This window comes from Peromyscus maniculatus, chromosome 23 (assembly GCF_049852395.1).
Source record: "Peromyscus maniculatus bairdii isolate BWxNUB_F1_BW_parent chromosome 23, HU_Pman_BW_mat_3.1, whole genome shotgun sequence".
Taxonomy (NCBI): domain Eukaryota; kingdom Metazoa; phylum Chordata; class Mammalia; order Rodentia; family Cricetidae; genus Peromyscus; species Peromyscus maniculatus.
In genome coordinates, this window is record NC_134874.1 from 54410951 (window position 1) to 54423010 (window position 12060).

Consider the following 12060-nt stretch of genomic DNA (forward strand, 5'->3'; position numbering starts at 1 on the left):
GAAACACTAAAATCACTTCGTTTTTCCCTTACTACAAACAATAACACATCTTTCCACTTTGATCTTTTTTGGCACTCTACCTTTCAGAAACGGAATTATTGGGATAAGTGAGAGGAGACAATGCAAGGCTCTGGATACATGTACGTTCAATTCTGTTTTCTGTTTCTATGATAAAACACTGACCAAAACCAGTATGGGGAGGAAAGGGTTTCTTTGGCTTACAAATTATAGTCCAGTCCATTATCAAGGGAAGACAAAACCTGAGGCAGGAACTGAAGCAGAGACCATGGAGAAACACTACTTACTGGCCTTCTCCTAGACTTTCTTATACAGCCCAGGCTCACCTGCCTAGGAAATAGTGTCACCCATGGTGGGTTGGGCCCTCCTACACCAATTAAGAACCAAGAAAATGCCCTCACGGATGTACCCACAAGCCAATCTGATGGAGGCAATTCCTCAGCTGAGGTACCCTGTAGTGGGTAGCTGTTCCAGCTTTGATCTGGAAGTTCCAACCCCCATTGAGGCTTCGGTAACCATCATGCCTACAAGGCAGAGCCGAGACAGGAGCCCTTAAGACCCGAGATCCAGATGCGCCAGCTCTCTTGGTTCCTGGATCCTGGATGCTGGAGGTAGACCAAGCGGAGTTCTCCAGAGAACACCGCCAGACTGCGCCACACCTTTCCCAGATGCTGTAGCCCATCCCTTTACTTGTAAGTTACCCCGCAAAATAAACCTCCCCTTTAACTACGTGGAGTTGCATTAATACTACACCAATCGTACCCTCTTTCCAGGTATGTCTGGGTTTATGTCAAGTTGACAAAAATTAACTATGACAGGATGTCACTGTTTTCCAAAGGAACGCTACCTTTTATTTTCCTTTCTCTCATCAGCGGTGAATTCTTATGGTTTGAGTCTTTGATACTGGGGAAGCATACCCCATAACTATATGTTTGCATTTGAACTGTTTAGATTACAATTAGGTTCACAATACAGCATTGGTGTTACATTGAAAACCCTGCTTATAGAAGAGTAGACACGTGTGTGTGCACACACATGCATGCACACACACATGCACACAGTTAGGCTTGTAGTTAAGAGGAGACAGTCTGCAGATCTTGCCGTCCTCATGTGCCCCATGTACTGGGGTGATAGTTACATCATCAAATCACGGGGGAAGCCTTCGGCTTCAGAGCTTTAAATGGTCCTGTTCAGCGACTGTCATGGTCATCTTTGACTGTCAACTTCACACAGCGTCCAATCACCTAGAGCAAGTCTTGATGGATTATCTAACATCAGGTTGGCCCGTGGGTGTGTCTGTTGGGGATTGTTTGCTCGTCTTAATCAATGTGGGAAACCCCACCCCAAACAGGGGCAGTGCTTCTGATAGCCACCTAGATGAAAGGACGTGGAAGAAAGAAGGCTTTGACTTTTTTCCTTGCTTAGCTTTCACTCTTGCTGGTCAATGCATCTACACTAAGCTGCTTTGTTAGAAGTTAATGTCTGGCTTGGGAAACCTGTTAACTGTGTCCACTGGAATAAGTTTCTTAAACCCTTTGGACTTTAGATGTTCTCACCCCTAAAATCTGGTGCAATTTGAGACTAGGGAGAGGCAGGGCAGGAATACAGTCAAGGACTCCAGCTTTGGTGCCCCCTTACATGGGTTCAAGGTCCACGTTAGCTCCCTGGATCCTGAGCACACCCACATCAACCCTGTGTGTTCCAGTTGCTTCACATGTCAACTGTGGGGGTTGGAGGCAAAGCACTCTAAGCAGATCCTGGCCCACAGCAAACACCACGTGTGTGTGTGTGTGTGTGTGTGTGTGTGTGTGTGTGTGTGTGTGATGCCCACATCAGGGGATTTCCGTGAGTTCAATGGCTGACAGCGCACACACTGCCCCCGGAAGTCATCACAAGACAATGCTGCCTCCCATCTCCTCCTCGTTGTTTTCTCTCATCTCAGACCCTTCGTTTTTTCCTGAGTCTCAGGGCTCTGTCCCTGGCAGCCCCTTCTTCCGTGGATGCCGCTGCTCAGCCCTTTGGCTCTAGTGGCTCCCTAAAGCTGATGATCCCTTATATCTAGGGACAGTCCGGCCTCTCCACATGGCTTTCCCCTGGTGACCCCAGGGAATCTTTGTCCTCCTGCCGAATGTGCCCATTCTCTTGTGCCTAGCATCCTATGAGGCATGTCCACACCTCTCCTCAGAATGCTGAAGGCATCCAAGACCTTGCCCTTTGACCCCCCCCACACTCTGGCCCTCCTCCGCTGCCTCCCCACCCCAGTCCTCCGGGCCATTGGCTGCCTCTGCCTGCTGAATCCGACACTTACAAATTTCAGGCATTTTCTTGCTTCCTTCTCAGCCCCTTTCTCTTCAACTTTTCCCTGGACGTGGCTTCCCAGTGACAGTCCATCAGGACAGAGAAGGAAGTTACAGTCCACCCAGAAGAGCAGGAGCTTGAAGCGGCTGTCGATGGTCTTGAACCCAAAACTCTGAACTAACCAAACCTTTTCTCCCGTAAGTTGCTCTCAGCAGAGTATTTTTTTTAATCACAGCAACAGGCAAGAAACTGTGACAACTGGTGTCCTTAAAAGAAGAGACTCAGGGAGTTGGGGGCAGCCAAGGAGAAGAAGCAGCTTAGTTGGACCCGGTAAGGGCGTTCCCAGCCAGGAAGACACCAGAAACGGAGCTCGTCCCTTGTTCTTGCCATCTAGCCTCACACATCAAGAAATTAAACTTGTTGATTCTTAAAGGTTTTAGTTAGGTTTTTAAAGATTTATTTTAAAGATATTTTATGTTTGTATTTATTTTATGTTTGTATTTCACCTGCCTGTATGTGTGTGCACCACATGCATGCCAAATGCCCTTGGAAGTCAGAAGAGGGCATCAGATCCCCTGGAACGAGTTACAGACAGTTGTGAGCCACCATGTGGGTGCTGGGAACTGACCCTGAGTCCTCTGCAAGAGCAGCCAGTGCTCTTAAGTGCTGAGCCATCTTTTCAGCCCTTAATTATTATTTTTAACTATGTGTATGTGGTAGGGAGAATGAGTGTGGATTTGTACCCGCAAATGCAGGGCTGACAGGCAGAAGAGGGTGTCAATTCCTCTGCAACTGGAGTTACAGGTGGTTGTGAGCCAGATGTGGGTGCTGGGAACTCCGTTCTGGTCCCCTGCAGGAGCAGCACATGCTCTTAACCTGCAGTCCATCTCTCCAGCTTTTCAATGTGCGCTTCTTAAGCTGTCCAATCTCCAATGCTTCGTGACAGCGAAACCCAACCCGACTCCTGACTCTCACGTACGTGTCACTGGCTTAAGAACCGTAAAGTGTGGCTTGCCACCCCTTGGAAGGTGGAGCTGCCATTCCCACCGTGGGCTTCCTGACGTGTGGCTCGTGGCTCCTGATGTGAGGTCTCTGCTCTCATTTCAATACAACAGACACCCTATACTTGACGTTAAGTTCGATGACCCCTCCTCCTCCTAGGGGCAAAGACCTCTGTGGTGCTCTCCTGTATCTCACCGCGTTCTAGCAACGCTGCCATTCATGTGTGCCTCTGCATCTCTCACTGGGAAAAGAACAGCTCCATCCTATGCCTTTTTATTCCAGGCACATTGTGGCTTCATAAAGATATCCAATTTATTTTCACTGAATGAATGAATAAATAAATGATAAACAGCGCTGTGTCATGGTTATGCATAACATTCTAAAAACAGTGCCTGGCATAAATAAGTACTATTGAATGTTTGTTAAATAAATGAACAAAACACACTGAGCATGCTTCAGATCATTTTTTCCCTATGGTTAAAACTGTCAAAGTCGTGTGAGAGCCAAAGCAGGAACATATGGAGCAGTGAAAGCCCAGATTTGCAAAGATGTTTTATGCAAAGAAGTTCACATTCATAGTTACTGTACTGACTCCTGGCAGCTTTAGTCATGACTGAACCAGAATGGAAAATTCTTCTTCCTCCCCTCCACGCTTACCTCACTGGGCTCTGGCTGTGGTGTTCACTGGGCTCACTGCTTCTGCTGGCCCAAATAAACACTGTCCTGGGGTCCACACGCATGCCTACCAGGCCAGTGGGATGATCCCGGCAAGGTTTACTCCTTGCCTCTTGAATTACATCTTCTTCTTCGCTGGCGGGGACACTCCGTGCTCTGGGGCACTGAGGCCAGCGTGGGTCAGGGAACTGTTGCAGCTGTGAGATTCGGCAAGCAGGCCAGAGGACGTGCAAATGGCCCCCGGGAAGACTGGCTTGGCCCGTGAGAACCAAGTGTGGCTCTGGGACATGGTTCACATCTACAGCACACTTACACGGGATAGGACTGGCTGCTTTGGACCGTCCAAGGTGGTCTTCTTGCCTGGCCCCTGGGCTGCGCAGAGCAGAGGAACGGTGACCCCTCCCCTGAAGTGCCAGCTGGAGGAAGTGCACCTCTGTGATGCTGCTTTTATGTATTAGAAGCCTAGTCCCGGGCCATTAAAGGAGGATCGGTTCTGGCTTGCAGTTCAAGGGGATCAGTCCTAGCCGGGATAGATAGCATCAGGTGGCGGGCCGGGACGGAGGCCAGCTGGTCACTTCACATCAGCAGGCAGGAATCAGAGAGTGAACCTATAGTGAGCCAGGGCTAGCAAGCCTCACAGCTGGTCCCCAGGGACCCACTTCCTCCAGCGAGCTCCGCCTCCCAAAGGTACCGCAACCTTTCCTAACAGTGCCACCAGCTGAGGACGAAGCTTTCAAAACACGTGAGCCCCTGGGGGACATTTCCCACCCACACAGCACCCTGAAGCCACCCATGCTAAGTTATTCATCTTGCCTTGTCTTACCTCCCTCGAGAAACCCCAGTAAAAGCACTGGCCTCAACCTTCCCTTCACCCCTGCCTGCTGGACACACGCTGTCCTTCTAAGCACGGTCCTGCGTGGCCCGCGGTGCCTCTTCGGCCTCGGACTTGTGATGTCACGACTCTCTACTTGCCCCAGCGAGGGCACACCTCTCCACCTCTCCACACAGCGCCACCAGCTGAGGAGCAAGCGTGCCAATGGCCAAGTCTGGGGGACCATTCCCCACTGAAACCACTCAGGCCTCTACGTGGTACGGCGTGCCTCTGTTGGCATAGCAACCTCTTCCGGCTTCTTTGAAGATACTCTCACCAAGTGGCCAATCGCTTAGAGGCCCATTCCACAGCGCCTCTCAGAGAGGAGGAAACAAACTACTTCTGGATGGGAATTCTCCTTTCCTTCACCCACCGGGGATCTGTGCAAGTGAAGCTGGATTTGGCTTCCTAGTTATCCATATGCAGTCTGTTGTTTTCAAGCAGACGGTCACTTATTTTGTGGATTTCCAAAGGTCTTCCTCTCTTCCCATCTCTGGGACACAGTCTATTTTTCCTTATTCTGGTGTTCTCCTTCCCTGGGTCACACAGATGACATTTCTAGCTCACCGTTTTATGTAGGAGGCTCTGGAAATATTTTTCATCATGACCACTGCCCTGGCAATGTCGATTGCAAGGTCCTTCTCCATCCACCAAGTTATAATAATAAACTTTCTTCTTCTTCCAGCCCATTTACAATTTCATGGTTATACTTTAAAGTGAAATTTATTTCAATTATTTTCCCCCTTAAATCTAATCTGTCTTTTATTCTCTAGACTCAGTGACTCTGTAAGCTGATCATGATCTAAGTTGGTAATGGAGATATAAAACAAAATCTGTCAGTCTCTTTGCCCTTCCGTGATCTTATCTAAAACATGAAAACTTACAATGTTCTCTGGGAGCTGGAGAGACCGCTCAGCAGTTAGAGCACTGGCTGCTCTTGCAGAGCCCAGATTCAATTATCAGCATCCACGTGGTGGTTCACAACCATCAGTAACTCCAGATCCAGCGGATCCAACGCCCTCTACTGGCCTCTGTGTGCAATGCACACATGCTGCCCATACACACATGCAGGCAAACACACATAAAATAAATAAATCTTTAAAATAAATGTCCTCTGTTAAAAAAGAAAATACTGTGGGTAGACAGGTCTTGAAAAGCATCTGCTATGGTAATGTACACAATTGTGAGAAAATCTGTCTTTGGGGTATGAAGAGTGAGACTCGAGGGGTAAGATCAGGGTGTTTCTCCTGAAGGTTTGAGAGGAAGTGAGAATGTCCATCAGGAAGCCTCCCTCACTCTGTGGTGCTGATAAGCTCTTTAAAGCTCCTAAATCAAATACAGGGAAGAGCTGGGATCATACGGCACAAACACACACTTTCAGGGATACTTTATACTGCTGGCCTACCACAAAACGGACTTTTTATACCATTAAAAATAAAACCAAATGTTTATAACTTTAAAAACAGTTACTAATAGTTAGATATTTCAGCAGGAAACCTTATATTTTCTAGGTTGTTTTGATTCCGTGGAAGTCGATTGCCCAGTTTGTTGTTTTAACACAATAACTCTGCTTCCGTTGCACATTATCTGTGAACTTTTTAAAAAGATTTTATTTATTTATTTATTTATTTATTTATTTACTTACTTACTTACTTATTATGTATACAGTGTTTGATCTGCATGCATCCCTGCAGGCCAGAAGAGGGCACCAGATCTCATTACAGATGGTTGTGAGCCACCATGTGTTTGCTGGGAATTGAACTCAGGACCTCTGGAAGAGCAGCCAGTGCTCTTAGCCTCTGAGCCATCTCTCCAGCCCTATCTGTGAACTTTTATCCTGTTAGTTTCTTTAATCAAAAAAGTGCAGATGGGGCCGGAGAGGCCCGGCACCAAAGAACACTTATTCATCTTACCTCTGTAAGTTCTGGGTCTGCTTCTAAGCACCGCCATGGCAGCTCACAGCCACCCACGATCCAGTTCCAGAGGAATCCAGTGCCCTCTGCTGGCCTCTGCATCCATGTAGCACACATACATAGTTACAGACAAACAAACAATAAAATGAAAAATAATAATTTTTTTTAAAGGGAAAAGGACAGAAATAAAGATCCCAAGTGCTAGGCTCCACCTAGATGTTCTTGGCCCTGCTTAGACACATGAGGCTTTACCAGGGTGGGGGTCGGGGGTTACTGAGAGCTGATCGACTCCCACCATCCTGCCTCTGCTTTGCTCCTGAACGTCGATGGCTCAGTCCACTGATGAGTGACAAGACTCATGTTCCAGGATGACAGAAATCATCCAAGGGCAAGCATCACAAGCTTATGAGTGAAGAGTTAAGAAATTGTTTTTAAAATGTCTGAACATTGGCCAAGAACTTGCTGAATAATTCACAGTCATCATCTCGTTCAAAGTTTGTCCAAGGGCCTGAGGGACATCAGCAGAGGCCTGAGCCATTAGGAAACAGTGTCCAAGGATGTGAGCTCAGCCTCCCCTGTTTTCTCAGAGGAAAGCTGGTAAGTCTCAGTGAGAGACAGAGAGGCGGGCTCCATCCTTCCATGCACCTGTGGTCACAGTAGGATTTTTTGATTCTCTAGAACGCACCGTGTGTCCCTCATCCTCCTCTTTCTCTCTGTACTGCTGATGCTCCAGAAGACACATTTTAATATATTTTAGCTACAGCAGGAAATAAGTGTGACAGCGCCTTTTTAATGAGCCCAAGTTTGTCCTACTTACGTAAAAAGAAGAAAATAAATAATACTTTCCACTTCCTATGAGCTTGGCCCCATTCGGGTCAATAGGATCAGCTTTCCAATGGGGAGATGAAGTAATTTGCCTGAACGGTCAGCAGTCAGGGTTAAAGCTCTGTTTGGTCTCACTCTGAAGTTCTTGCCTTTTCCATTCTCAGGGATGGCACTGCCAAGCTTAATCTCCAAAACATACCCAATGTACTCCCCTCTCTGCTTCTATGCAGGTCAGAGCTAACGGAAAGAAAACATCAGTGGGTTGCTGGCTTGTTTTTTAAATCTTAAAATAATTTCCAAGTCCCTGCTGGATAGAGGGCAAGTTTCTTGGCCGGGTCTTTGCTCGCTTGTGCACCCCATGTCTAGGGAAGCTCTTCGGACTCCTCCCTGGCTGCTTGGTCTCCAGTTCTTCTCACCTGATGTCTCCCTGCCACTTTTCCAGACTCAACAGTCGGACATCAAATCGGCATGTTGCCTTCATCTGAGAAGTATGAACTTTTGATATACTATAACAGATACCGAGAGAGTAAAATTCCGCTTTTAACGGTTCCCGTTTATAGAAAAGGTTGGGCCGTCCTAACACGCTGCTAGAGACTCTGACTTCAATATGCAGTCTGTGCTGAGCACACACAACATGAAACAAGCATAGGCTCTCTACCCCGAAGGGGAGCCAGGCAGAAACTGTAGACACACGAGACAGAAAAGGAATTTTGAAACCCAGGGATCCTCCCTAGCAAGTCACGACAAGATTTTTAAATATAAATAATCCTTTCACTTTAAAAGAAGCACAAGGACATTGAAGATATTGACAATTCTCCTCTTTTACAGTCCACATCCTGGCCTAAAGAGCACTGGGTTTTCGGCACTTGGACTCATACCTAGCCCACAGCAGACATTTGGTAAATATTTGCTGGGGGGAAAATGAGTGAATACTTGTCATAGTCTATTTCCTGCTGCAGCGACACCCTACCACAGGATGGGTAAGCATTAAAGAGAAGAGTTCCTTTTAGCTCCTGGTTCTAGTACAAAAGGGAGGGGCCTTACCTGACAGTACTGTCGGCAGGGTCTCAGGGTGACATGGGGTACCAACACGGCTTTTATTGCAGTGCCCTCAGGATGCCCCATAACCTCCCGGGCTTCCCATTATGGCGGCAAATACTGGAAAGAAACCATTTAAAGGAGGGAAAATTAATTTTGGTCCACGGTTTTAGAGGTTTTCGTGTGTAGTCCCTTAGCTTCTGCACTAATGTGTGAAGCAATATAGCTCATCTCATGGCAGACAGGCGGCAGAGGCCAGGAAGGGGTGACAAGATACGCCCTGCCAAGGCACCTCTGTGACCCGCTTTCTCTAACTAGACCCCACTTCCTAGATGAACTTATCAGCTAGTCCCCCCATAATCCCATCCCCTCTGTAGTGACACAGCTGAGGCCTGAGCCTTCAGCACATGAACTGCTGGGGCAGACGGCACTCGGCGTTCAAAACGTAACATCTATGAACTGAGTCATCCACTCACGGGGACAGGGCCTGCCATCTCTTAAAGGTCCCACATCCTCCCATCGTTAATATCTCATAATGGGGCTTAAAAGTCTAGAAAGCTGAGTTTTAGAGGAGACAAACCACGGTCAAACCATAGCAATAATTAAAAACGCGTCCCTTCTTCCTCTTCTGTCGTTGTTCTGCTTTTTGATTCGTCCGTTCAATAAACACTTGTCTATCCCATTGACAGGCACATAGAACATGCTGGAAACACAGCCTTCAGATATATCCCTCCCGGCTCTGTGTGACTCGATGCAGCTCGCTCCTGCCTACCCATGCTTTACCCTAGAGCAACACCGCCCGTGTTTTTTTCTAGTTAAAATGAGAGGAATAACAGCTTCTATGACTCTCCCTGTGGAGCTATTCTGAAAATGAGGTAAAATAAAATGATTTGTGAGCTGTTGATGCCAATGTATCACCCATAAAATATGTATGTGATGTTACTGCGCGTTTAGTTCTCATTTTTGACACATCTAACAGAAGAATATAGGTCAAATGAGGAACCTTTAAATTAGGAAATGTTTACAGAGTTGGCCCAGAAGCTAGATGACTTGGTGTCCTAAAAATCTTTGACTAAAGGCCAGAGGTCACCTGGGGGAGTGCCTAGATCAGATTGGCCCATGGCTATGACTGTGGGGGCATTCTATTGGTTGTTAATTGACGTAGGAGAGTCCAGCCCACAGTGGGTGGCACCACCCCTAGGCAGGTGGGCCTGGGCTGTGTAGGAAAGGCAGCTAAGCATAAGTCTTCCTGTGAGCCAGCAAACGGTGTTCCTCCGTGGTCTCTGCTTCACGTTTGTACTTTCAGTGATGCACTGTAACCTGGAAGGGTAACCCAAAACCATCCTCAGAACTTGAGCTTTCTCTTGGTCAACAGAGTCCCTGAGCTGACCGCTGGCTTTTCTCTATACCCTATTTCTGGACTGCTGAGTTAGTGTATTTGTCCATCCCAAACTCCGTTCCAGGCCTGGCCTGAATGTCCCAGGCTGTGTCTTTGGGTATTCTACAGCATGGGCATCAAGCTCCTTGTGAGGGTCCACAACACACCGGTGTCACCACGCTCCTCCTTAGGACTTTCATTCGGGGGCTCTCCCTTCACATTCTCTGAGGCTGTCTCTATGTCAAAGCCCCCTGTCAAGGTGATAGAGCTTTTGTTCAAGTAAACGCAGGAATGCCGCAAGATAAGCTGAGGATAACTGGCTTGCACAGGAAGGCTTGGTGGAACTGGAGGTCCCCAGTCATAGCCCACATTACCTCAGCAAGTGCCATTGCCCTCTTGGAGGACAACGTTCCTGATGGACCTCTGGGAGACTTTACCAATGCTCCTCGCAAAGCTCAATGGCGTTTTCACAGGGGCTGGGGGTGTCAGATCTCGGGGAAGCTCAAGGTTGAGGTTGCCCTGTTGGTCTGCAGCCCCATTTGGTGCTTCTTCCTAGTCAGGGCACAATGTGGCCTCCTCAATCATGGGTGCACCTAGCACTGTCTGTGGAGTCTACAGAGGCTCTGGTCTTCCAGGTGGGACAGTGCACAGCATGCGGCAGACACGCTTTCTCCTCTTCAGGGCTTCGTGGCAGCTACCAGAATCTCCCACTCTTGGAACTCTTTGCAGGGCTCCTGTGGGGTCTCTTGGGTCTCCCTGTTTGTGTTTTTAGGATAAGAATCCTGCTCAGCTTTTTTTTTTTTTTTTTATAAGAACCTGTCATCTTCATGCCAGCTAGATGAGAGACTCCAGAGAGGCTGCAGCGGTCAAAACATCAGAATTTGTTTGTAATGCGCTTGGCTTCTTGCCACTGTGGAAGTGAGTGAGTTCAGCACAGGTACTGGGCGTCCTGTTCTTCTGGCGCTGTGGCTTCACCATGGCAACAGTGCTGTCAGGGACCAAAGAGTCCTGGGAGACAACAGATAACTCTGATCCAGAAGCCTTTGCAGGCTTCCAGTACTTCCAAATTCCACAGCCCATTCTGGGAGCAGAAATGGGCGTTCGGCACTGGGAAGTCCCGAAGACCCTACCGGACCCCTTCTCCAGTATAACCAGGTTGTGGCCCCACCCTCAGGACCCTTCCTCATATCTTGTGCAAACATGAAACTGTATATGCAATAACCCACACGAAAATGTTCGGTTTTTTTGTTTGTTTGTTTTTTGGATTTTTTTTTTTTTGGTCTGTGTTGATAATGTTGTTAATAAAAACATCACGAGAATGTAAAAAAAAAAAAAAAGATCTTTTTTTTCTGGTTTTATTGAGACAGGGTTTCTCTGTGTAGCTTTGGAGCCTGTCCTGGATCTCACTCTGTAGAGCAGGCTGGTCTCGAACTCACAGAGATCCACCTGCCTCTGCCTCCCGAGTGCTGAGATTAAAGGCGTGCGCCACCACCGCCCGGCTAAAATGATCATTTTTTAATAATAGCCTGAAAGTAAAAACAGTTGAAATGCCTTTGTCAAGTTGGGGCAATCCAAACAATGGGCACAACACACACCTTCCGGTCCTGTAGGGCTGGGTGCTTGTCATAAATGACAAAGAAAATGTTAGAGCCAAATGACACACTGAATAAAAATTATTTGCAAATTATAGCTTAAAAAGCCAGCTTTACTAACTGACCGAGACATCTAACTGTGAGAAAAAGCAGCAGCATGCCCGGTGCGGAGGCCACTGAGACATCTGGACACATCTGCGCTCTCTGGTGCTAGAACTCCTGGAGAAGTGAGCTCCCTCACCTCAGCCCTCTCACCCTGGGTGGCTTCAGGACTAGACTGGCATCCTGACCCGGAAGGAGGGAGTGTACCCTCCACACTTCCAGGAAGATGGCTATTTCCCAGACCTCCAGCGGGGACTCAGTGATACAATGCTTAAGACTAAGGACACCGCTGGCCAGTTGGTCCTGATATCTGGGCATAAATTAATATCCCCCTCATCTAGCCATTTA